This window comes from Pteropus alecto, unplaced genomic scaffold, assembly GCF_000325575.1.
Source record: "Pteropus alecto unplaced genomic scaffold, ASM32557v1 scaffold38, whole genome shotgun sequence".
Taxonomy (NCBI): Eukaryota; Metazoa; Chordata; class Mammalia; order Chiroptera; family Pteropodidae; genus Pteropus; species Pteropus alecto.
The window spans coordinates 3,200,895-3,224,688 of record NW_006442512.1 but is presented as its reverse complement, the minus strand read 5'-3'; the positions used below and the strand labels follow the sequence as shown (position 1 = coordinate 3,224,688).

The 23,794-nt window shown below is 42.9% G+C and overlaps 1 pseudogene; it reads left to right on the top strand.

Annotated features, from left to right (window-relative positions):
- The first annotated feature begins 7,511 nt into the window (after nucleotides 1–7,511).
- On the top strand, nucleotides 7,512–7,630 carry LOC112471735 (annotated as a pseudogene).
- The last annotated feature ends 16,164 nt before the right edge of the window (nucleotides 7,631–23,794 follow it).

Below are 23,794 nucleotides of genomic sequence, written 5' to 3'. Positions count from 1 at the left end.
CTTGTTCCAAATCCTGCCCATTTCCCGCCCCAGAACCACACTTTTAAGACAAAAAAGTCACATCAGCAATACTAAAGACACATTTAAAGGATGATATTTTAATAACTTTTTTGTTTCTAATTTCAAAAGCAGCATATGTTTAAAGCAGAAAACTTAGAAAACCCAGGAAAGCAAGAAGGATACAGTGACCAGCATGGATGGTGGTCTGCCTGGCAGATGGGGAACGTACAAGTCTCGGCGGACATCTGTGCAGGGTCAGCAGGGGTGACTTTTCAGCTCAGCAGATGTCGGGTGGACATAGAACAAAGACTGAGAACCAGTAAGAACTTTCCCACCTGATGCTATGTAAGTCCAAGAACTTAGTTCCAACCCCAGGGAGAAGGGGAAGGGAAAACTCCTGAAATCATTGAGAGGAGAATTATAAGAGCAGTAGAATGGGACTTGATACAGAAATTAAGTTTATTTGTAAGAAAACAAAGAACAGCAGAGTCTAGTTTTGTATTCACTTTCCAGTTCCCTTTGGCTTCAGATCTCCAACTGCAGGTGCACCCTATCACCAGCCCCTTTGCTGGTGCCTGGGCCAGGTTTCTGCCCTGGTGCCTGAGAAGATTTGAGGGACAGAACTATGATTCTTGGGGCTCCACCATGGGAGCTTGCCTGCAAATCATCATGGAAATTGAATGTTCGCACTGGACTTAGATGGAGGTTGTTCCCAGATGAAGGCTAAGGAAAGCCACTCTTACCATGCTGCAACTCTGCCTATGGCCTTCTATCTCTGAGAATTTTCTTCCCTTAATTCTCCTCTTTGGAACTGGGGAACAAAATCTCAGAAAGCAGCAGGTGGGCATAAAACAAGACAACAAAACATAATAAACAGCTCCATGGGACCATGATCCCTGGCAGAAATGCACCAGGGGAAAAGGAATCTGGTTTCCCTGAGCCATGAAGTCCAACGCAGCTCTTTGTCCCTCAAGGGCCCTCAGAGCCACCTGGCAGAGTTGCTTTTCTCTTGGGGTCCTTCTTTTTGAACTCCTGCATTCTTGGCAACATTTCGAGGGAGCCCCAGGGTAGGACAATATCTTAACTATCAAGACAATGCAGCATCAGAGAAAGTCACAGAGGCAGGCTCTTCAATCCCTGGAGACCTCTAAGAATAGAACACACGTACCAGTATTGTCGCCACAGTGATGTCTATAGTTACAAAGAATGTGAAATATCTAAAGTGTTTATCCATAGGAAACCACTTGAACAGATACGAAAGAGCACTATGCAACCATTAGAAAATATATAGATTTATGTAAATTAAAGGGAATATGAATATGTTCATAATACATTTTCAGCAAAAAATGTTTAAAATGTACATAGAGCATGATCTATGTACATTTTAAATAAAATTTTATTTTAAATTAATATGATATATTTATTAGAAAATCTCTAGTGAGATAAAAGCAATTCCTCTTCTTTTTATATTTTCTACATGTTTAAAATGATTATGAAATAGTGTATGGGTTTAATTAAAAAATTATAACATTTGTTGATGGAAACATTGCTAAAACCTGTTATAGCAGCCATGGAGGTATGCCACTTGGATCTCCCTTCAAGAAAGAACTTGATTTGGCTGTGAGAGCAGTTCGCTGACAGCCTCTGGCTGTAGCACCTACGGGGTGCTCCGCAGCGTTAGCGCCAAGCTCGTGCTCTTCCTGGGCGGCCCCACCCCCTACAATGACTGAGCATGGAAGGGGTACTAATTCCCGCCCTTCCTGCCCCATGTGGAATTCCTCTTGGGTGCTCTTGGTGCTGGAGCTCCCCGTTGGACTGACAGCTTCTCAAAGCTGAGGTTCTTGATAGCCTCGTCCCCTCTCCTTTCATGGGTGTCAGATCCGCATGCCAATCTGAAGTTTCTCCTGCCTCCTCTTGCTCCTTCTCCACCTTTATTCTCTACAGGCATCACGCCTGTAAATAATCTCTTACACTTCTAACTTTATTACTGTCTGCTTCCTGGAGGACCTAATGCTATGTCTCTGTGTTCCTGAACATGATATAAGAAACTTGGACGTGGTTGTTACATTCTTTATACAGAAATGCCCTCTCCCTATCGCCTGCAAGGAATTATTATCCCAGACGACTCCCAAGTGGTCTCACAGACAAAATGAAATGCCTTTTTCTACCAAGATTTTCCTCTTCTGATTGTTGTGCCCAAAATTTGCTTTTTTAAGTCCACTTCTGAACTCCTGGTATTGATTCAGAAAGGCTGACAGTGGCCAGGTCAGTAACTATGAGCTGTGTTACTTCTAGGATAAGAAAAGCCAGCTAACAAAAATGCAGCTCTGACAACTATGCATCCTTACATGCCTCAAAGCAGTGCATGAAGTAACCATAGAAAAATGTGGCTAATGCCATAGGTGCTGAGACTTTGGAGCCAGGGTGCACTATGAGTTTTGCCACCTTAAAGCCTTGTCAACTCTTCCTAGATCAGGTAGCTCCTGATAAGCAGACTTGCTCTTCCCAGCACCTATAGCTCAGGTTCCCTCTGGCACTCTGCAAAGCACACCAGTCTCTTGCAGAACCTGTAGCAGACAAGTGCCACATCTCAGGAGGCCCACAGAGTTGGTAGAAGATGGCCCTCTCAGTCATCCTCAGAACTCTGGCCTTAAATAGTCTGAGGATCACAGAGTCAGCGCAACATGAGAAAGGGAGAGAGACAGAAGCAGAAATGGGACCAGGGCAATCACAGCACCTTTGAGGGGACCAGCAGCGTTAAGAAAGTCAAAAGTCAGAACATAATCGAATTTATAACCAACTGTGACTGGGAGGTAAAGAAAGGCACCTAATACCCTGCTGTCCTCCCTGGAAGGCTGCCATCCTGCTGTGGAGGGAAAAGCATTTGCCTCCCCGAGATAGTGCCGTGGTGCCCGGCTGCAGCAATATGTACACACAGGATCTGGGGTGTGGCCTTCCGGCTGTTTCTCAAACCCACCCATGGAATCTGTGAACTACTCAGTATCTTTTTAAGAGACTTCCTTTCTGCTTAAATCAGCCAGAATTGGTTTCTGCTACTCGCTGAGAACTCTGGCTGATACGCATATGTAATGCATAGTATTTTTGCATATGTTAAATCAGCATGGAGAAAACCATATTAACAAAGAAGCTTAACAACAGTCGTTAACACAGGTTGCCTGGGATGGGGATGAGGTGGAGATGGGAAGGAAAGGAAAAGGAAGGAGGCAAGAAAACACAGAACGAGGAAAAAAATTTAAGGCTGCATGAAAGAAATCTCAGTATGTATTATGATATGATCTCATGCATTCATCTACATATTCAGTATATTCATGTACCAGCCCTATCTCGGATCTGCTGAAAAAGAAATTTCCCAGGATTACACTAGGCTTGAATATTTTTCAGGGTTTTTCAGGAGAGGCTGATGAGGAGACAGAACTGATAAGTGTTCATTTACCAATGTGACCTTGGACCACATGTATCAGAATCAGCCAGAAGTTTGTTTAAAAATTCACATTCCTGGACTCCACTGCAGACCTCCTGAGTCAGAATCTGGAGTAGGAGTCTTTTCTGTTCAGAATTAGAGAGCTCTGCATTTGGTGGCCACAGGATCAAATACCTAGGACCTGCAGCCATCACAGGACTCTTAGGCACTCAGCCAGGTCTGGCGCAGTGGGCCTCATCTTTTCAAAGGTCTGCTTTAAAAATCTTTAATGACTCTTTCACCCAGCAGTCCCACTTCTTGGAACTTATCCTAAGGAAATAACCACATAATGTGAAGCGTTGTATGAGGAAGCACGTTTATCACAATCCTTGTTTATATTAATGAGCATTTGGAAACAGCCCAAATATGAATCAATAGAGGTGTAATTAAACCAATTATGACACTTCTATACAATGGAAGGTGATGCAGCCGTTAAAATTGTGAGGTAGCTCTCTACGTATGGAAATGAAAACGCGTCCACAATATATCGTGTTGTGGGGAAAAAATCAGATGGCAAAAGAGCAGAGATATCTTACATGCAACAGATGGCGTTCACATGCATGGTGTAGCTGTATGTCATGCATAATCTTGGGAACACTTTTTTTCACCCAAGAAAACAGATTGAATACTATTATGGAGAACTTTAATCCACTCTATTTTATTTTACCCATGTGCGCACGCTCACACACACGTGCTCGCACACACGCAAACACATTTACTTTTTATTATAAAAAATTTCAAACCTAAATAAAAATGGAGTGAGACTATATCAGACTAAAAAGCTTCTGCACAGCAAAGGAAATCATCAACAAAATGAAAAGGCAACCTACTGAACGGGAGAAAATATTTACATATCTGTTAAGGGTTTAATATAAAACATATAAAGAACTCATACAACTCAATAGCAAAAAACAAACAGTCTGATTACAAAATGGGCAGAGGACTTGAATATATATTTTCCCAAAGAGGACATACAGATGGCCACAGGTACTTGAAAAGGTGCTCAACATGGCTCATCATCAGGGAAATGCAAATCAAAACCATGATAAGCTATCACCTCATTCCTGTCAACACTGTTGATATGCTGGCCTCAAAAGTTTTATCACGTTTCATATTTTAAGTATGTCTTTTAGAAATATAAGATTTGTCTATATTATGGCTTATTTTATTTGATCTCTTTTGTATTGGGGGGTATGTTTTTTGAATTTAGGTAAGTTTGTATGTTTGTTCCAATGGTTACCTTTATACTAATTCTAAAACTTATACTCCTAGTCTCTTCTTTTTCAGGATATATTGTCCTTTGGTTCCCTCTTCCCATGTGCAATATTAAAATTATCTAGTAACTTCCTCTTCCTCCTCCACACCAGCTCCTCAGTGTCTAATTTAAAGTGATAGCCTTTTACTTTCAGTTAAAACCTACAGGGCAATTTGCAAGTCTGTTTAACTGTTTATATATGTTCTCCATTCTCTCCTCATTTTTGATAGTTGTATTCTATTTACATTGTCAGAACATAAAGTCATTCATGTTGTTTTCTCTTCCTAAGAACCATTATTTAATCTTAATTCTACAGGAAAATATATCTTTAATGCTCACCACCAGTCTTTATGCTGGTACTTCTCTAATCATTTTGTTATTGTTGTTTTTGAAACTCATTCTCTAATAGACACTTCAGGAAAGACTCATGGGAAAATATTCCCTGAGTTTTTTGCATGTTCATAACAGTGTGTCTGTGCCTTTTTATTCGAAGGTCAGTTTGGTTGCTATAAAATCCTTATCTCACAGTTTCTTTCCTTGATAGTTTAAATATGTGGCTTCGTTATCATCTGGCATAAAGTGTTGTGTTCAAAGTCTGCTGGCAATCTGACTTTTTTCCCTTATAAGTGACTTTGTCTTTTTTTGCAATTTTTTTTCTTTGAAGTCCAGTAGTTTTACTAGAATGTTGGCTGTTGTAGGTTGCTTTTTCCTAGATATGAGATATACCTTTCACTATGATGCTTAAAGTCTGTTTTATTTGAGAAATTTTTCTTAATTTAAACATTTTTGTATGTTTTGTATGTTGTTTGATTTTCATCTTCAGGATTTCTATTCCACATGTGTTGGGTTGTCTTTGCCTAACGTGTGTATGTATATATGTGTATCTTTGTGTGTGTGTGTGGAGGCAGGGGAGAGAGAGAGAGCGCACCATTTTCTCTTAAATCATTTTTCGCTTTCTCCATTTCTTTTTTGTTTAAAAGTTATTTATCCTTTGAAATCGGAGTCCATTCATATTCAGGCTCTGTGGTGGTTTTAAAACATGGCTACAGAAAGGCATATAAAAACACTTGAAGGTGAGGGAATTGTTCTATATCTAGACTGCTGGTAGTTATAAGACTGTATCTAATCACCCCAAGTCATCAAACTGCACAGTTATAATGGCTAAATTTTATTGTATGTAAATTATACTTTAATAAAGCTGAGAAAATAGACAAAAATTCTTTGACACACCTTCTAACAAGAGATAGAATTGACGTCTCCTCCCTTTAAATTTGTATGTGCCTGTGATAGATCTTACTAACAGAGCACAGTGAAAGTGATGTTACACAACTTCCACGGCTAGGTCAGAAAAAGCCAAGTCGGTATGCCTTGGTCTTTGGAACACTCACTCTCAGAAACTTGAGCCATTATGTATAAAGCTCGACTACCCTGAGAATGCTATGCTGGATAGGCCACCTGTCATCATTCCAGTCACCAGACCTAGCTGAACCTGCCTTCCAGCCATCCAGGGCAAGTGCCAGATACATAATTGAAGAAGCCATCTTGGAAGTAGACCTTCTACTCCCAGCTGTCTCAGCCCACAGCCATTCAAGTCATCTCAGCTAAGGCCAGAATCCATGAGCCTGGTACAATTGTTGTTTTAGTCCACTAAATTTTGGCTTAATTCATTATGTAGCAGTAGATAGTTGAAACATGTCCCTCTTGGTTTAATCTTCACTTATAAAATTATGATTTTTTTATTTCTTATTTTTTTCTGAGTTCTGTCACTTCTCTTTTTAAATCTTCCTTTTCTCAGTTACCTCATTCTAAGTTTTTCTAAGCTTATTAGAATATAATCCTGTTAGGGTTGTTCTGTTATAACATCATTTTTCTTTATTTTAGTTCATTTAATATATTAGATTACATATTGTATCTATTTTATGGGCATGTCTTTCTAGCATGCCTTCGTTATCTCTAGAGACAGTATTCTGTAACTTATTTTCTCTTAGAGTGACTTTGTGTGGGATTTGCTCATGATCATTTCCTGTTGTTCATTTTAATGAGAGATTTTTTTTGTACTTTTAGGAGGAAAAAGTAAGCTAGGATAACTTTCCTAAAACACTACTCTGGGGGTTTTCCTTTTACTATTTTCAGAAAATGAAAAAATATATATAAGAGAGAGAGAGAGAGAGAGAGAGAGAGAGAGATCGATCGATCGATCTATCTATCTATCTATCTATCTATCTATCTAGGTAGATAGATATCTCCAGATGTTTTCTTAGCTGTATCACCACTGCTTTTCTCTCTCACTTTTATCCAAATTCCCTCCACTCTCTTTCTCTCCCACTATCCCCCGCGACTCTCAGTTGAAGTTCTGATCCCAGCAGATATTTTCTGCACAGAACATGATCCTAGAACAAAGTTTGGTTTGTTCGTTTAAAATGTTTAGAAAGCCCAGAGTGTTTCAGCACCTTCCATCTCTTGGGATCCCCTTTCATTCATGTGCAAATTGGAGTCTATGAAACTTCCTCCGGCTTTTGGGTGATGTTCTCAGATTGGGCCACCAAGATTCCCAAGGCCATTTGTGGGTTCTCTGGTTCTCAGGGCTACTGGAGCCCATTTCCTTTCCCCTGTTACTCCCACATAATTGTCAAAATCACACAGTCTTGAAGCTGTAAGTAGTTTGTACCCACCTGCTCACACTTTAGAGCTTGTTATAGTCACCTAGTTTCATTGTAGATCAACGGTTCTCAGACTTTAGAATCACCATCACCACAATGGCCACACACAGATTCAGTCTACAGCCTTAGTACCCTAAACATGCCTGATCCCATCTGATCTCAGAAGCTAAGCAGGGTCGGGCCTGGTTAGTACTTGGATGGGAGGTCATCTAGGAAGACCGGGTGCTGTAGGTGTATAACAAACAAACAAACAAACACACAAACAAAAACCGTAACAACAACAAAACCAAACGCATACAGATTCAGAAGTCTAGTGTAAGCCCTGAGGTTTGCTTTTTCAACAAGTTCTCAGGTGATACAGATACTTCTGATTTGGAGAGTTCACTTTTAGAAACATTGTTATTGACATTTGTTAGCTTTTCCTTTTGGTACCCTCACTGTTTTGTCTATTTTTATAGAGTAAATTGAGAAGTTCAAAAATTATTCTACTGACACTTCGGAAAACAATCTATCAGTTCCTCAAAATGTTAAACCTAGAGTCATCATATGACCTAGCGATTCCACTCCTGGTTATACCCAAGAGAAATGAAAACATATGTCTACACAAAAACTTGTACACGAATGTTTATAGTAGCATTAGTTACAATAGCCAAAAGGTGGAAACAGCCCAAATGTCCATCAACAGATGAATGGGTCAACAAAATGTGGTATATCCATACAATGGAATATTATTTAGCCTTAAAAATGAAGGAAATTCCGATACATGCTACAACATGGATGAACCTTGAAGACATTATGCTAAGTTTAATAACCCAAACTCAAAAGGACAGATATTGTATGATTCCATTTATATAAGTAGACAAATCTCTAGAGACAGAAAGTATATTAGTGGTTGCCTAGGACTAGGGAGTGTGAGGAGAAATGGAGGGTAACTGCTAATGAGTACAGGGTTTCATTTTGGGGTATGAAAGTGTTCTAAATTGATTGTGGTCATGGTTGCACAACTCTGTGGATATACCATTGAATCATATAGTATAGTATGTGAATTATAGCTCAATAAAGCTGTTATTTAAAAAACAACTATGTCACCACAACTGCTTCTCAGAGCTTCCCAGAATCCTCTTTTTTTAAAAAATATTAATTATTCACAAACGTTGGTGCTTCTATCCATTGTAACAAGTTTCATGTAAAACGCCTTGCAAACGATCTAGGGCACTGTAGTGAAGCTGGTGGCTGAGTGCACCCTGTGGAAGTCTTTGTGGCTCTAGAGTGTTGCTCCCAGTATAAGCTGTGGTGATATAAACTGGGGTTTGCAATAATAAAGCCATGCGTCTGGCCTCAGAACAAAGCCTCTGGGTTCTGGGAACCCCAGCCCCTCCCTGGCCCTCAGTGCAGCCCACAAGCCGATTGCCTCTGCCATGAAAGGAAACAGACACCTCCATCGCTGACTCTTCTTTTCCCAGCCCTTTCCTTGGTCCCAGGGGCCGTCAGGGTCACCCACCCTCTCCCCAAACCCCCACCCCTGGCCCATCAAGACTCATTCTGCTTTCCATCTTGTCAGACAACAAAGACACTGGAGGAATTTATTTATACCTCCAGCCAGCTAATGAGACAATTCAATGAAAAGCAGCCCCAGCTTGCCGGAGCCTCCTCAGGCCTTTGATTGCCTCTTCTGTGTTCCAATTCCCAGCATTTATTCTACATATAAATTTTCCACGGTGAATAGACACCATTCTTCTGGGAAGCCTATTTGTTCCCTTAGCTATTTTATTTAAATCTCTTGTTTTGCTTTTTATTATTATTGTTAAACTGTAATTAATTCTTCTCCCATCAGTTTCTCTTTAGTGTACAATGCCTAATGCTGTACGAAGTGTCTTTGCTCACTGCCAACTACACACCTGTTCTTGAGAAAAAGGAAGCTTCCGACACTTAAAAAACACATGAGCTGCTAGATCCTTTCCTCAGGGGAATGGGAGTGGGGGAGGGAGGGAGGAAGTTTTGCACAGGCAGAGTTGAAATGGTTTCAACTAACTATGCGTTTCAATTTAGCTGAGATAGTTCTGATTTTTAGCACACAGACACTTGAAGTGTTAAAAGAGTGATGGAGGAAGCCTGAGAGAAATGCCAGAATGCACTTTAAAGTGTGGCCCTGCCTCGTGCTCCAGTTTGGAACCAACGTCCTCCTTCCATCTCCAGAGGACTTTTGCTGCATTGTATTCCTTCCAGTTTCTTACAGACTCCCCTCAAAGTCAGCTTCTTTGAAAGGTTTACCAGCACCATAGACAATTCTGCGATGGTGTAAGGTGGTCCCCAGATATGTCCATGTTTTAATCCCCAGAACCTGTGAATATGACCTTATTTGGGAAAAAGGCCTTTGCAGATGTTATGAAGGATCTTGAGATGAGGAGATCATCCTGGACTATCTGGGTAGGCCCCAGATCCAATGATAAGTGTCCTTATCACATATACCCAGAGGAGAGAGACAGATAAAGAGGGGGTGCTGTGAAGACAGAGGCAGATATTGGAGTATTATGGCTGCAAGGCCAGGAACACCAAGGATTGCTGGGCAGCTACCAGAAACTAGAAGAGGCAGGGAATGGTTTCTCTCCTAGAGCCTCCAGAGGGAGTGTGCTCCTGCTGACACCTCGGTTTTGGACTTCTCATCTCCAGACTGTTTTGGACTTTTCACCTCCAGACTGTTGTTTTAAGCCACTACGTTTGTGGTAATTTGTTTGAGCAACTATAGGAAACTAACATAGTATCCATGTTTTGCCAATTGACTATGAGCATAAAGCACAGAAGAGAAAGGACCAGATAATAAACTCGAAAGGTCAGCCTATTTCTTTTAGATGGCGACAAGCTAAGTTTTTAGATCAGAGGAGACTGTCTACATAACTTAAGTCTAAAGCATTTATTAGATGCAAGAAATGAATTCCTACAACTCAGACTTTGTCCACAGCTTTGCTTTTCAGGAATATTATTTCTCTTGTGCATACATGATATGGCATATAGTTGCTAGCCTGTGACATTTTGTTTATAAATGAGATTGCTCCATCCAAAAGATTTCTAAGCTCAGCTTTCTATACTTCAGCCCCTAACCGCCAATTTTCTACATTTCTTTTAATGGCTGGAAAGAACACATTTACGAGTAGTTAGAGAAATGTCCTGGAGTCACAAATCTGCATGGGATCTTTCCGAGAATTCATGTTATTTGTGAGCTGATGGCCCTGCCTTTGTCTCAAAAAATGGCCTATCCCAGCAGGCCAAATCATTAGATGGGTGCCCCAGTCTACCACGTAGGGTGTGGCTTTGTGTATTCATTCATTTATTCATTCATTCAACAAATGTTTGTTTTTTAATATTTTAATTTTTTCTCATCAGTTGATGATACCTTATTGGCATCTGTTTTTCTCTCCAGCTCTACGCAATTTCTGATCATTCTCCTGAGGAGTTTTTCCTGAGTTCGTTTTCCTCCTCCTGTCAATCTCTTGTGTAATATCCAATGCATTTTCTTGTCCTGTCCTAGGACAAGATTTAAGCTAAGTCATTTTGGATCCATAATTTTCACCTCTCAGTAGAAACAGTGCCTACATAGGACCTGGCACACAGTAGGTCCTCATAAACAAACTGTTGAGTAAAAAGTGAAGTTTCCAGATATTCTAGCCATATATAGTACCACTTTGTTATACTTTGATTTTATCTTGTGGGAAAATACTTGAAAGTTTATATTTAAATTGCTTCTATTTCTCTTATTTTTAATAACTTTCTCATTTAGCTTACAGAGTGAATTTTCATCCTAAATGACTAGTTATGTGTCTCTATGTGACTTGTAGTTAGTTATGTGTGTTGTGCGTGTGCAACTGTGTGTGCATCTCTCTATGAGTATGTTTGCACACAAAATCCCCCAGTCACAAAAAGTTTATTTTTCTTCTTCCTATAACTCAAAGTCCACTATATGAATCTAACTTAAATTACCTCTCCTGACCCAAATAAATAAATAAATAAAACACTAACAGGATGGAACATGGCCTAAACTGTTATTTTTTATTTTCAAAAAATAAAAAGGTGAGTGTAATTGAGTTTGCTGCACAAATCATAGCTCTCACTCTTGGCGACACCCTAAAATAACACTTTTCACTTCAGTTCTGTAGCCCAAATACAGCAGCAGCCAGGTCCCGCTTCTCCACTGATGAAAGGTTTTCCTTTCTGGCAGTGCATGCCGTAAACTGAGGCCCACAGCAGTGAAACAAGAGGTGGTGTGGAATTTACAAAGCTCAGAGGGGCAATCTGCATCCATTTGCAGTGATTAATATCTCTTTCCTTTGGGTTGAATGCCAGCCTTCAATTAGAAACAGAAACACAATCTTGCTTTTTATAGAACATCTCCCCCTCCCCAAGAGCCCCTGGAGGGGACTGTCCCTGGAAAGGAAGGCCTGGTAAAATCAGAGAAGGAGAAGGAGAGGAACTGCAACTCCCGTCTGTTAGCAGAGGGCACGTGCCTTCCTGTGTCTTCCGGGCTGCCCCTGCCGGACACCTTACAATGTGGCAGGAGTGACCTCAGAAGGTGGGGACTTGACGAAGGAAAAGACAGTGAATTTCTTCTTTAGTTTTTGTGACTGTTTTTATTAAAAAAAAAAAAAAAAATTCCTAGGAGTCTGCAGGAAATTCCCTAGATTCCCCAGTCTACCCCTCTCCTGAATTGAAGAACTCATCAGCTGGGCCAGGCCCACCTGGGCTTCTGCTTCCAGTCAAGGCTGAGGCTGATATCACCAATGCTGAGGCCAGTTAAGGGGAGAACAAGACCACTGTGAATGCTGGTTTTCAACATATGTGTGTGTGTGTTGTGGGTGTGTGAAAAACAACATGAGTTCTGATGATTCATTATAATAGCCTATCTTCGTTTCCCCAACTTTCCCTCTCCCTTTGAGTTAGTGTGTATACTTGTAGCTCTAGCACATGACTCAATATTACTTTTAAAAAGGGCCTTGGTGAGAGGTCGTGTCCCAGATCCGACCAGAACTCAGTGGGGAGGGTTGACTCCTGTACTTGGGTACGGGAGTGGACGTTAATTGGTCACTCGCACTCCTCCACTCCTCACTTTCTCACCCACAAAGTATGTGCTGGGCTCTGGGTAACAAGAGGAAATAAGACAGGCAGAGTCCCTATCCCCATGGGGTTTGTCTCATAGTTAGGGACACATCCATTGAACATATCAATCAATCATTTCAAGTGGTTCTAAGTAATAGGAAATTAAAGAAATAGGTTAGTATAACCTAGATTAGCTAGGAAGTGAGCTAAGTGTTATTTAGGGTGATCAAAAAAGGTCTGAGAATGTGCTTTTGGGGCTTGGGACCTCCTGGTGACATGTATATAACCTCAAGGTAACACAGAGCCAGTTTCAAGGGGTCATGCATTGGGCATAAAACAAGAGTGGTCAAGTGTCTGGGTCTGTGGCCAGGAAGGCAAGGAGGCATGTTTTCATTCCACATCCCTCCTCCCACAGTGGGATGGAGAGGAACTGCAACTCCCCTCTTTCCTTGGCTGCAGACTCTGATGCCACTGACACCCTGTAGGTTAGCCAACACCCTGTTTTGTCGCCATTCCTATGCTGTGCATGAAGTCCACTGACCTTGGCAGTCAGTGGGTCCTTTCGGCCCATCTCATGCAGTCCTTGTAGAAAGAGCAGCAAAGCTGACCATCATGGCCTTGGTGCTGAACCACAGTTCTCTACCCGCTTATCACTGCAGTCTAGTGAGGGAGGAAGTCTCGACCTCGAAAATTGTCCACACGGACAGCCATAATCCAGTGCACTAAATGCAGATGAAGTGAGGGCCCAGCAGGGCAGGGGCAGCGAGGGGGAAGGGTATGAAGGCAGCTTCCCGGGGAAGCTGGATCACTCCTGTTTATCTTCAGCCATCTTCAGACTTAAATGTCTCAACAATCACCTTGGCTCTACTTGACAATTACTCAGGCATGGTGAATGCACCATCAAATTTGACCTGCTCTGGGAAGCCTGTCCCCCACCTACCACTCTGGAGCTGTTGTCTATGGGCATGCTCACCTGGTGTTTCCCAGAGGGAAAAGGCTGGATTGTCCTCCCTGTCTCAGGAAGAAGTCCTAGGCCTTCCACACTCAACAAAATCAGGCCTCCCAGCCTGGCTGGCCACACACTGGGCTTCTGCTCCTGCTTCCTGCCCAGCGTCCCACTGGGATTTATATCAGTCAGTTCAGGTTAGAGCTCCAAGGGCCCTGAACAAACATACCGAAGTCATCATTCTGGGGCTGGGCTGACCTGAGGGACCCTGGATGGCTCGATCCCACAAACTTGATCCCACAGGTCCTGACCATGAAGAGAAACTGTGCAGTCAGGGTAGGGGAAAACCCTGCCTCAGGAGTCGCTAATCCCAGAGGAAGTCAGCAATGCTGACCAGGGATCAGGAGCGTTTGCCCATGCTAGGAGTTTCAGTCCCAGATCTGGGTCTCCAGAGAGAACAACAGCGAAACTCTTTAATCCAAAGGGCTCTTAGGCTTGTTTTCAACGTCAGTGAGGCTGTACTTTATGCCAGAGCCAAGCTGGAGGGGCCAGGTCTGAGTCTGAGGACGCTGAGGCTCAGCGCAAGAAACCCAGTATGGGGTAGGGGGTTCTGCCACCCGTTCCTACCTTCCTCCCTCAGAGCTACCAGCTGACTGTGGGGTGACTCCCTTTTGCAGAGGTTCCAAGCACTCATGAAGCACAATTTACCATCTCCCTACCGATGGGTATGTAAGTGGTTTCCTAACTAGACTTTGCTGTTTCCAAATGATGCTGGCCTGGAAACATACAAAAGAAGAGTTGTTATTAATGAGAAAGCAACTGTAGAACAACACATATGTAATTAATTTATAAATACATTTTGCACACAAATCAAAACTACATATAATTCCATATGTATGTAAACACATAGAAAAGGTCCTGGAAGGCAACGCCTGGAACTAACAGTGTCGCCTCCCAGGAGGAAGAAAATTCGGGGAGGCAGTGGGAAAGTGTGGTTGGTCTGTGCAGTTTGAATTTTTCACAGCAAGGAAGTTTTCAGTTTCTTCTTAGGTGAATTTTTAAAAACTGAGCATTTCAAAACTTCTCCCTGTTCTCTGGGTTGCTAGGAATGTCAGCTCAGGATGGCCGGCTGGCCGTGGTGGACGGCTCTGCTGATCAGTGTATTCCTCATCGGCCTCTCTCGCTCTCAACAGGATAGTCTAAATAGAAGAAAATTGAAACAAAGGAGGGCTAGATTACTGTTTTGTCCGGGCAACCAGGCAGAGAAAGTCTCCAAGGCTCTGGAATGGGAGGAAAGATCTAGAAAGGAGGTAATAAGAGAGTGAGCAGGCCCAAGGAATGGCAGATGCCAGAGCCCAAGGAAAAGGCCCGCCACTGAGATGTGGTGGGTATGGTCCAGGTTTGTAAGATCCCGGAGTTCTAAAACTCTGCTGTAGGTTGCTTCCTACCTTGTACTGTCCTGTAGACCCCTTAGTTATCTCTAGACCTTTAGAAAAAGTCTGTTACATGTAAAACCTTCTGTTAGTGGAACTTAGAAAATAAAAGAGGATATAATATGGTAACTCAATGACAGGTGACAAGAGGAGGTCAGGAATTAGGAGAGATCAAGAATTTGAATTTTAAATCTCTTGGGATTCCTCATAAGTCCTGGGAAGGGCAGTAAATCTTCCATGGTACAAGCAATGGAGGCTTGAGCATGTTTAGTTGGCCGCTAGAAGAGTGGTGATTCCAAATGACAGGAATCTTGAGGCTATGTGAGTTAAACATGCTAGTAAAAACATGCTAATTGATTTTAAAAAATCAAAAACCTATAAAGAAGTAAAAATTGCCAGCATAGCATTTCTATCCATTTGGTGAAATACATTCATGCATTAAAAAGTGAGCCCCTCCCCACTCCCCACTAACTTTCCCCTTTGCAATTGCATCTGATGGTCCAGCTTTTGGAGTAATGCAGTGCGTGGAGCCAGAAGCCTAGAGATCCATAAACCATCTAGACATCTAATAGTATTTTCAAAGGGGCCTGAACACTGGAGGGTAAGTGGCCAGTAATGGCTGAGCTGGGTACAGAGGAAGAGGAAAGAGGGCTGGGGCTTCAGGGAAAAGTAAATAGCAAGTGTAAGGAGAATTTTTACAGCAGCTATAAAAACAAGCCCCATACACTTGCAGCTAGATTCTGAGTTGGCCAAATTATCTCAGGCCTCTTGTGGTTCAAGTTGCCGGCCTTGGCTCAGTTCTGGCAGCTACTGTCTTAGAGACCCAGTAAAAAGGCTTAGAGAGAAAGAGGCACCACCTCTTTGTGGAGCCAATGCAAGCATGACTCTCAGAGGGGCTCCCTGTTACCAGGAGTTACAGGCAGCAGGCAGTCCTCTTGGTCAATAGGCTCCTGGCAGGTGATTATTACTATTCAGCACCAGCCTTTGGTTCTTGGGAACCGAACAATGGTTTAGGCTTCTGAGTGAGGGCCACGCTTTGCAGTCATGGAAGGGAATGTCTATATTCGCAAAATGCTATGATTTAGAGTTGCTGACCCTGCAGCCCATTCCCATAGGAACTCCAAATGGAAATGCTCACCTATCAGTGCTCCCTTAAGTCCTTGCTCTCAACCAGTCGCTGGTGACAAATGGAAATTTTGTGCTCCAGCACTGCTCTGGGAGGTTAGAGCAGACTCACTGGCTTTACTGAAACTCCCAGTTTACATGTACTGGAACAGGAAGGCCAGACCCAGGCTGATAAATGTTTAACAACCAGCTCTCAAAGCCCTGGTTTGTAGCATTTGCTGGTTTCCACTGAGTAAATACTCCCACCAGCTACCAAATCATGCATCTGGACAGAGCTGAGAAGAGATATTTTGTAGCACACTGTGCTATCACAGATGGGAAAAACCCCAAGAACATAGATAATCATAAAATGTAGTCAGAGAATTAGGTGTATTTTGTATTTTGAGTATTTATTACTTTTATCATTGATATAACTTATTTAATTGTAAGCTTATATACTTTAATTTTTAATAGTTACTACATTTAATTGTGGCTTGCAAAATTCCTGAAAATCCAGCAATTGACTCTCATGAGCAAGTACACGCAGGTTTTAGCACACCATTGGCTGGCCCTGGGGCCTTCTTGCTTTGGGTTCTGGATCTAAATTCTTTCTGTGCATTTTCTCCATGCTTTTTTCCTCTTTCTTCTCTCCTCCTCTCTGCTCTGGGCTTTTTGCCTCATCTTCTCCACTTTGCCCTATTTATTGAGCACTGAGACTCTGTGCTGAGTAATTGGAGAGGCCACTGTGGGAGAGACTTCCAATACTCACCCACACCCAGTGGAGCTCTTCTCTTGGCATCAGGAGAATGATGCTTCTCTGCCCCCAGCAGTTAGAATCATATGACCAATAATTCACTGGTTGTAGATGGAAGCGACATGTGTCTCTTCTAGACTGAAGCATTTAATTGACGGTATGAGACTTCCGATGCTCTCTTTCTCTGTTGCAGTGACCTTGGAGAACACCTGTGTGAAGATGGCTGGGCCAAAAGGTGGAAGAAGCTCAGGTAACCGGGTCACCACATGGGGGATGGTTGCCCTGAAGAATCGCTTGGACCCATGGTAGATTTGCATGAATAAGAAATAAGCCACAGGGCGTTTGGTGTTGCTTATCAACACAGCATAACCTAGTCTATCCTAATAACTCTCCCTACAGTTAGTTAGTGGCCAAACACAGGCTTGTATTATCAGGAAGCCCAGTGCACCTCTCTCAGGACCCCCACCCCTAACAAAATCTTTTTTGTCTAGGGATTTCCATGTGCTATAAGTGTTTGGGGTTCATTTTTCTTGGGGGGTTGGAATTTCCAGTCAGTTTGAGCTTTATATTAGTTAGAATGTAGACAAACAGATAAAAAAAATATGGTGACTTAAATAAGATTGAAGTTTCAGATGCTTATTTCTCTTATACATAAAAGTCTAGATGCCAGCAATACAGGGTTGATGAGGTACAACCTGAATATGTGGCTTCTATGTCTAGGCCTGAGGCATCTGACTCACTTGTCACTCTTTTCCATCCAAAATGGGAACTAGAAGGCATTGAGAAAGAGAAACCCAATTCTTTAAAGCTAAGAACCAAAAGTGGCACATGTCATTTCTGCTCACATCTCATTGATCAAACACTTAACCATGTGATTATACTTAGCTGCAAGGGAAGCTGGGAGATGTAGTGACTAGCTGGGCAGCCACATGCCCTGCTAACACTTGATAGGGCCTTATGGTTACCAAGAGGAAGAAAGGAAGAAGGGATGCAGGCAGAAAAGACTCGGTCTTTGCCATGATCTACTGTGTTGTCCTGGCAGGAGAGGAGCTCTAGCTGGTGTGGAGAAACTGCCTAGGGCAATAGACCTGTTTCCAAGCAGAATGACTGGTCCTCTCTGGCTTCTATCATGGAATAGGCCAGGCTCTTTGGTACATAGGTGATTCTACTTCTCCAGTATTATTGTTCCACCCCAAAATGGCCAAGACCCTCAGAGTCATAGTGCTGCCTATTTCTCTCCCTAGCCTTGCTGGGGTGAGGATTTGTCCCAGTGAGACTGCCTGCCTACCTAGGAAGTCCTAGGTAGAGGGCAAGAAGCACTTTGTCAGTTGTCTGCAGAGCAATGGCCAAGGGGTAGTGGGAGTGGGGTCTGGAGTCAGACTCCCTTGGACAAAGTGCTTAATTTTTCCTACCTTAGCTTTGTCAACTGTAAACTGGGATAATAATGGTACCAAGTTCCTAGGATTGTTGGGATTATTAAAGGAGATAATGATGTAAATGTGCTTAGCATAGTGCTTTAATAACCATCAGCTATGACTGATAACTACTATTGCTGCTGCTACTACAGATGTTTGGCTGCTACCATGGTGGGGAGTGACTTGTTCCTTCATACACAGCTGCTTCTCAAGGTGGAGGTCTCCAGTAGGAGGGGTCAATACAGCAGGCTCTGGCATGACTTGTGTCCTAAATCCAGAACCATTCTCTCCTATTTCTTCTTTATGACTCATGCAGACCAGCCTACTGGTCTCTTTCTGTTCTCACGGTACCTTTGTTTCAGGGTTTTTCTTGCCCTTCCTTCCCTGACACTGGGCTTGGTCAGGGGACCAGCCTCCGGTTTTAGAGAGAAGTTGGACTATCAGCTCTTTCCTCCTAGAAGAATCTCTGGGTGCTTTCTGCAAATTGATTTTCTTGCCTCAGAAAGTTCTGCATCCTGGGGCGGGGGTGGTGGTGGTGGGGATCATCTGGCTTTGCCACATCAAATAAAAATCCTGCTGTACCTTTTCCCCAGAGCTGGCCTGATAATTTGCATAACTAAGAGGGTAGATGAAGTGAAGCCTGCCCTCACCCAGGCTAAGATGCAACTGATATTCTCAAAAGAATCAAAATATACCAACAACAACAACAAAAAACCCATAAAATTTTGGTAAGACACCCTGTTGGACCACTCGTTACATAAGTTTTATCTTATGTGATCCTCACAACAAACCTGTGTAGGTAGCAAAGAGCCAGATATTTAAGTCCAAAATATCGCCTTGCTCTGATCATTAACCTATTTAGGCAGAACTAACACAAGGGAAAGAAGACAAATTTATGTCCATCAGAACTTATGTTTAAGGTTTTGAGAAACATTCTTAGGTTCTTATAGATGTAACTGACAAACTTAAGTCAAATTAGGTTAAACAATACTCGCAATTTATTTGCTCGATAATAGTGAAATCCAGGGGTATCTGTCTTCAAACAGGGCTGGATCCAGGTGCTCCGATGATGTCACTAGTGCTGTGCCTTTTCTTTATCTCTGCTCTTCCTGTGTTGGCTTTATTTCCAGGCCCAACCTCTGTTCATGGTGGCCCCAGGAACTCCAGGCCCACAGGCTACCAGCTTCTAGTCCAGGAAGAAAAAGAGAGTTTCTCTTTTCTGATAGCTTCAGAGAAAGCCCCAGGTTTGCAGCTCACTGGCTCATTGAGCCCGGCTGAATCTATCTGGGCCATTTACCTGCCCCAGAAGCTGGGGGGATCGGGAGAGAGTCGAGAGAAATGGAAAGAGTTGCTGTGCTATTACCAGAAGGTAAAGCAAAACCAGCAGATGAACCTGTATGTACCTATAAAAAGTGGAATGATGAGAGGGCATGTTTGGACTCCCTGCAACATAAAATGAATTTCTCTCAATCCCTCTGTATCAGGGATTCTCATTCTTGGCTGCATATTGGTCTGAAAAATCCTGATGCTCAGGTCACATCCTAGACCAGGGATATCAGAAACTCTGGTGGTGGGGTCTAGATATCAGAATTTTTAAAAACTTACCAGGTAATTACAATGTGCAGTCAGAGGTGAGAGCCAGTTCCAATTTCCTGGTCTTATTATTAAAACCTGTGATTTATGAAGACATCGATTATACCAAGTTCCAGCCCAGCAGTTTTGAGTGTTGTGAGCTGTATATCCAAGGGGTGTATCTAAGAGCCTTCCCTCCCAAATGCTGAGCTAAGGGCAGGCCACTTGGACCCCCAGGGAAATCTCTGGACATTCACAGTTCACCTTAGTGCCAAGAACCAGGCTTAGCTCCTTGAAGGAGAACAACAACATTCCAAAGGGCTCATAGGCCAGGGACCTGGTCACCGCCCTCTCAGCACAGCTGTGGCCTTCTTAGTTCAACTCATACCCTTGTGGGCTCAGGAAGGCCAGATACTGGTTGCCTCAGGTTAGAGTCCTGGCTGGATGCCAAGTGGGAGGAGGAGGTGGTGTCCCCTAAGGGAGAGGGGGAAATCCTGCCCAGAGCAAATGGAGTTTACCTGGGGAAGAGAAGCCAGTTGCTTACCTTACTGGGACTGACGAGTTTTTTGGCAGAGTGGGGTCTGATCTGGCAAACACAAGCTCACCCTTCCAGGCTCCATGCTGGTAGGTAAGCGCTGGAAAGAGGGCAGGGAAACTCATTGCTTTCTAGGTGGTTGCCGGTCAGTCCTCCTAACCTGGGATGAGTGGTAGGATTCACCTGTGATCTTTGGCAAGTCCCCCTGTTCTCTGTGCTTGTTTCTGCTCTATATAACCTGCTTGCCCCCAAGCTCCTTTCCGTGAGATTGTTGCAGGGTCCACTTCGATGTCCAATGAATGATTTCCTTTTGAGAGGCTGCATGTCTATGTTCTGCCCTAATATCTGTCCAGAAGAGGAGAGTCTCAAGGTGCCCCTGGATTTGCCCTTTCCTCTCAGATTCAAAGGCCACTACTCTGGTTCGATGGTCATCCAGCCCCCCTTGGATGATCCAGAAAGACGTCATATCAATTCTACCTCAAGGTCCCTGGGTTCTGAGCAGGGCAAGGATCTCTCTGCTGCCAGCCTAAGGTTGCTCCCAACGCCCAGGATCTCTTTCTCTTCTGAGCCACAGATTTCTCTAGCTCCTTAGAACTGTCATGGGGTTGAGGAGGCATCTTGGGGTTTCCCTTGGCTCCTCACAAAGGCTGATCCTCCCAGGCTCAGGCTTTCTGAATAACCAGCCAGCCCCTCAGTCCCTTGTTGAGTTTCTTACCCCTCATCCCAACCAGAAATCATGTTCCTCACCTGGAACCCTGGTCTTGAAGTTCTGGGACATGCACAGGCCTTTCTTGCCCAGCTTGTACCTGGGCTGTTGCAACAGCCCCTTAATTTATCTCTCAAAGGCTCTCTCTCCTCTCACCCTACACCGTAATATTAATAGATTCATTTTCCTAAGGCAGCTCTGCCTTTGCGCAACTGGCCCTTTTGCTCAAGAACCTTTCAGGGCCTTGAGAGCTGGAGTAACTCTGGAGACAGCCTCATTCTGGGCTGGCCCAGAGAGCCCCTTCCACTCAGCCAGGATACCTCCACTCCATGGTGACCTGTGTGTGCTATGGTCTTGTCTCCTTGCTTTATCATCTTAGCCTGTGAGTGCTCCCCCAGCTTGGACCACCCTCCATTTTTAAAATCCCATCATCCATTCAAGGCTCCTGATCTGTTTCCAGTACTTTCAAAAGTCTGTTCAGACTATTCCAGCGTAGTAGTCTCCCCATCCTTTTATTTCATTTCTAACGCAGTCAGTGCCATTATTTTGGTTTTATTTAACTAACTGAGCTCCTTGAGGGTAGAAACTGTGCCTTGTACTTGTTTTGCGTCTCACCATGAAGCCTAGCATCAGGCTTTGTGCATACTGGGATGTGGCACACCCAACAGCGGCACTTTCTTACTGGCCAAGCCAGCCTTCCAGTACAGGAGGGTGTCAAGGAGGGAACCTGAGAGCCACATTTGCCAGCTTCCGTATGCCAAGGGAATCAATCAATACATGAGCCAGTATTTGTTACTGGAGCCTGAAAGGAGTTCCGAGTGGTGGGGGTGGGGGTGTGGGTGTGATCTATGAAAGATTCCTTCCCGTGTGGGCAGGAGATTCTCTTCTCAATTTGTGAAAATCAGAATAGAAGCAACAGCTTCAATTCCAGTGCCCACCTCCTCCTAGTCTTGAGCTAGGACCACTGAATCAGAGCATCTTCCAAGAGTCTTGGTAAGTCAGTGAGATCTTGAGGACAAGCCTGAGAATAGCACAGGGCTTTGTTTGTTTCATTTCTGATCATTTCATCACATCAGTGACCAACAATTAATGCTTCAGAAGAAAGTAAAAGTCTTTGATAATGGACCTACTCATTCATGTAATCCTAGAAAATATGCCTTCCTGACCGCTCCAGGGAGTCAGCTCATACCATGAAATATGAAATCCACACATGCATAACGGTGAATGTCATTAATGATCATAAAACCATCCAACTCCTTCAAAAATCTAAGTCCTATTTCCGACACAATCACCCCCTGCAGCATACTGGTTATTCATGATGAAAAGATGTATTTCCTTTCCTTTGTTAAAACTTACCAGTCATTAACTCTACTGAATGAGAGGGTTCTCATATTATGGACAAGTTGAAGCTTTTCCAAGGAGGGCAGAGCTGCACACAGAATGCCCCCTATCTGGGTCTGGCAATGTCCAGCAACAGCATTTGCTAACCTAGAAGAGTTCTGTTAGGTCCATTAATAATCATCTAAGTGTAAGCTGGTGTCTTGGCCAAGCAAGATCTGGGAGCTTGGGGAGTGGAGTGAGATAATACATCAACTCTCACCCCCAACTCAGTATCTATTTGCATGTGCTGTTTAACATGACAGGGAAATGGTTTGGTGAACTGTGGAATGTTGACATAGATTGTCCAACAGACTCTGCCTGTCCCAGAATTCTAGGAGCACTCTCTTCTTTAGTACTCACCCTTCATGTTCATATTTCAATAGAAGCAGCAGGTTCCTACCAATGGCCCTGGCTCCCTACCCCCACTGTTGACAGGACCAGGATTCAGCACCTTATCAGAACTGGGCCAATCAGGACCTCTCTCCCAAAATTTGACACTATAGCTGAGAGAGATCAGTTTCTCTCTGGAGTTCCTGGACATGTAAAGTCAGGAGTGGTCAGTGGCTATTTTTTTCTGCAAAAGTTGATGTACTAAAACAGAGGAAACCGAAGAAGTATAGAGAAAGACAGATGTAAGTTGGAGGGAGGAGCCTCTTGGCATCCCTACACTTTAGTCCAACCTCTGTTCATAAACTCAGCTGAGGTCTAGTCCCGATACCCATTACAAATGTTTTTTATTTTAAAAAATTTTATATTTGCTTGAGTGGGTTTCTGTGGCATTCGATCAAAAGACTCCTAATTAATGCACACAATATTGGATATTATTAACCATTTTAGTTTGCTTATAAATAATTTTTAATATCAAGGAAGAATGCTTATGGCATTAAAAAAGCAGCCTATAAAATTACATAAACAATGTGATCTTAATAATGTAAAACATTGGAGAAATAAAAACTTTCAAAACATTATTTGTGATTATTTCTAAGTAGTGAGATTATAGATGAATTTTATTTTCTTCACTGTCTTTTTTCTTCATGTATTTTACATTTCTTTTCATAAAAAGCATTATCAATTTTATTATTAAATAATATTTGTTTAAAAGTAAAAAGATTTAAGAATTTTTACCTGCTTCCCTCATTCCCACCCCCAAAACAGATCTGCAAAGGAAAACTCAGCTTGAGAGTGTACTTACCAATAAAATCTCAACCTGTCTAGAGATGAGGGGTTGAATAGCCTGCTAGGACAGAACTTTCAGCACAGGAGTCAAGTATACCTAGTTGCTCATTAATGGAGCCTTGGTTTTCAGGGAGGAGAGGAAATTCCAAATATAGCTGGGTACTCATCACTCAGACCTGCCTCAGCCTGTGGCTCAAGTCACAGCAAGAGAGAGTGAATTAAAATGGAAACATCTCTTTCTCTGAATACTTAGGGAAACAGAGGGGTATAAGCAGCCCTCACCCCGGGA